This window comes from Sceloporus undulatus, chromosome 1 (assembly GCF_019175285.1).
Source record: "Sceloporus undulatus isolate JIND9_A2432 ecotype Alabama chromosome 1, SceUnd_v1.1, whole genome shotgun sequence".
In the NCBI taxonomy this organism is placed as follows: domain Eukaryota; kingdom Metazoa; phylum Chordata; class Lepidosauria; order Squamata; family Phrynosomatidae; genus Sceloporus; species Sceloporus undulatus.
This window is the reverse complement of record NC_056522.1, coordinates 254,590,719-254,594,237: the sequence shown is the minus strand read 5'-3', so window position 1 is coordinate 254,594,237 and position 3,519 is coordinate 254,590,719. Positions and strand designations below refer to the sequence as shown.

General features: G+C 38.8%; 1 pseudogene; it reads left to right on the top strand.

Moving 5' to 3' along the window:
- The first annotated feature begins 866 nt into the window (after positions 1–866).
- LOC121926203 lies at positions 867–1,997 on the top strand (annotated as a pseudogene).
- The last annotated feature ends 1,522 nt before the right edge of the window (positions 1,998–3,519 follow it).

Here is a 3,519-nt window from a genome sequence, read left to right as displayed (position 1 = left end):
ATGGTTTTAAAATATTTTTAAAAACCCATAAATTTCAAATATCAAACCTTGATTTGCCATTTTTTATATAAAGGACACCATTTTGCTATGTCATTATATTTAATGGGACTTGAGCATCCATGAATTTTGTTATATACGGGGGATCTTGGAACCAAACCCCAGTGTATAACAAAGATCCAATGTAATAGGAAATGTATGCCAACTCAGAAGTCAGGTTTTATTGAAGGCAATAATGTTTGCTCCCAGATGTGTAGGCATAGATCTGTGACTACAATAAGTGTATGTATTTTTTTATTAACAACAGGTTCACTTTAAATTATCTAACCTGAAAAGGGAAAGAAAACAGATGCTGATTAACAAAACAAATAGTTAAGTTATGTTTGGACATGTTGTTGTTGTTGTTGTTGTTGTTGATTTAACGTTTATTGTGGAACTGACATAAATAAAAGTGATTTTATAAAAACAAATCAATTATTCATAAAATATACTTTAGAATTCATATATTCAGTGTAAATGTTAAATCACCTGTGAAAAATGTGAGGAAAATTACAGGTTTCTGTATGTTATTATAATACCCCTAGACTTTATGTTACACTTTATTTTATTTTATATTTAAAGGTCAACAAGGCAAAGTGAATAGCCTTCTTTGATCTGCAAGCAAAGGGGACCAAGCAGTGAATAAGCACTGAGAGTGAACTACACATTACTAAATATAGTAAGATCTCAAGACATCTTTGCTTATTACTTCTGAAGGTATAAAAAGTCCATATTCATTCACCACAAACATCTCAAGAGTATGTCTACCACACAGATGACTGTACAAATAGAGGTGTGGTGTCTGAATTTATCTTCTTGGGATTTTCATAATGTTCTTGATCATCACTGTGGTGGGCAATCTGGGACTGGTTTTGCTGATCAGGACGACCCCCCACCTTCACAGCCCCATGCATTTTCCCTCATTTTCCTCTAGGCTGTCCTAGATTTTTGCTACTCTTCCCAACATCACTCCCAGCCCAATGCCTTGGAAAATTTGCTGTCAGAAAGGAGAATGATTTCATTCACAGGACGCTGCGTCCAAATGTATTTCTTTGTTGCCTTTGTAAGTACTGAATTCATCCTTTTCGAGCTGATGGTCTATGACCGTTATATAGCCATATGCAACTGTTTGTTGTATACATCTATCATGTCCCACACTTGGTATATCAAGATGGCAGGCAGAGCATTTACAGCTGGCTACCTGAACTCAATTATTCACACCACTTTGATAGGCACTTAGTCTTTCTGCCAGTCTAACGAGATCAACCATTTCTTCTGTGAGAACTCCCCACTCCTCTTGTACAGCTCTTGTACTCTGATACATTTGTAACAGAAACACTAGTTTTCATTTGTGCTGGAGCCAACATGTTGAGTTCTCTCTTGATCACACTAAGCTCTTAAATATAAGGTAAAGGCTTCCCCTTGACATGACTGTCTAGCCGTAATGTTGGGGGTTGTGCTCATCTCCATTACTAAGCCAAAGAGACAGCATTGTTACCCTCCCACCAAAGTGGTAACTATTTATGCTTGCTTTTGCATGCTTTCAAACTACTAGGTTGGCAGAATCTGGGACTAATGATACCACCTTATGATCGTCAGAATTGATGTCTTAACCACTAAGCCACCACGTCCCCTAAGCCCTTATTCTTACTTTTTTATGGTGATCAAGATGAACTAAACAGAGAGTCAACAAAAAGCCTTCTTTACATGTGTCTCTTACTTAATTGCTGTGATTGTATTTTATGGAACTGGCCTGCAACCAAATTCCAAACATTCAGAGGATCAGAATTATAAAGCATTTGTTTCATTATTTCATCATCCCTATATTCAATAACTACAGCAAATTGGATCAATTAGTAAGAAATTATTTAAGGAAAGGAGGTTCAGTACTCAGAATGAAAGGAGACATGCCATTGATTGTGGCAATAGGAGGCTTCTTACTCATGACAATGGCTGAGTAAGTAAGGGATGCATGGTGGTAGTGGATCCATGGTGCAAGGCAGGAATGTGAACACCCACTCATCTCTGCACCAGCTGAGGACTGATCCTCATTGGGACCCTGAGCAGCTGTTGTCTCCTTTAATAATCTCCAGAACTACTGTTGGGGGTCTCTCCAACCTTTCTCCTTACCAGAGTTGATATTTCCCACACTTTTCTTTACATGTCAGCCCATAATGATCAACAAAACTTTTATCAGACAGCCCAATATTTGGTTCTCTGGAGGTGTCCCCAGCAGCCATGCCTGATGCTAGAGGCAGTGTTACTAGTGCTGGCCCATTCTAGGTGCTTATGGGAAGGGAATATAATCCTAAAAGATTCACATGTAAGATAAACTAAAAGCCACAGCAGTTCTGTTTACATCTGGATTATGTTCATAATTTTATCTCACCCCACTTGTCTTCTTTGTCTTCTCATCCAGTTTATGAAGTGTGCTAGGGACAAGGTGATTCACGGCTGAAGCTGGAATAACTTAGTATACCAGTTCTACTGCTCTTTAACTTAGTAAGTGGTGGCAACTATTGATTCTTTGCATATTTTATGGTGGTAAAGCTGAAGCACCCACACATCTCCTTCAGTTTGCCTAATAAGATCATGGGCAACCAGTTAGAAAAAGGAGAACTGTCCAAAAGACATTTGATGAACCTAAGTTGTCCTCATTGGGAGGCAGGCAGAGACAATTACAAGTTCTGAGTATATGTAGCTTGGAAGAGGAAGCATAATATTACTATCACAGCTGGAAAATAAACTTTTCCATGATGATACAGTGGGCCCTTCCTATTGGTGGGCTGGTGATCTGCAGTGATCTGTGGCTTTGACCACCTGCAGATGGCCACTCCCTATATCATTCAATGGTGGCATGTGCGTATGGACCATTGAATAATAGGGGCCATGATTGTCTTCAATTTTGGCCATCCATGGGGTGGGAGGAAGAGAACCAAACCCCTATGGATGGGAAGGGTCCACTGTATTTATTGGCATTTGGGCCAAAGAGTTTTGTTTTTGTTTTACTCAGAGCTTAAAAATAATTACTGGAATCCTACACTAGCTACTTAATTATATCTGCGTAATTAAGTAGCATTTCCTGGTCTGACCCTTCCCCCCAGACCATCTTGAGACAGGCACCCTATTGGGCAAAGAATATCCATTCAGTTTCCAGTTGGGGTACATAGGGTACAATATCCTCCTCCTTTTACTGTGAATGGAAGCAGAACAGATGGATTGGGATGGCATTTAAGTAGGTTTCCAATAAGACTGTGTAGTCTTACTGAATATAGACCAGTTATAGATCTCTAGCTCTAGGTTGCAAATCTGTAACTACAGAGTTTATCACATGGGACGAATCCTGTGCAAAAACTAAATTTAAACTGAAAACAACCTGAATTTGCGGATTGTTTTTCAGATGACCTTTGGGGTTAACTCAAACAGAAAGTTTTAAAAAGTGCTTTTACGAGATTTTTTCAGACAACATTTGCATGAAAGAGA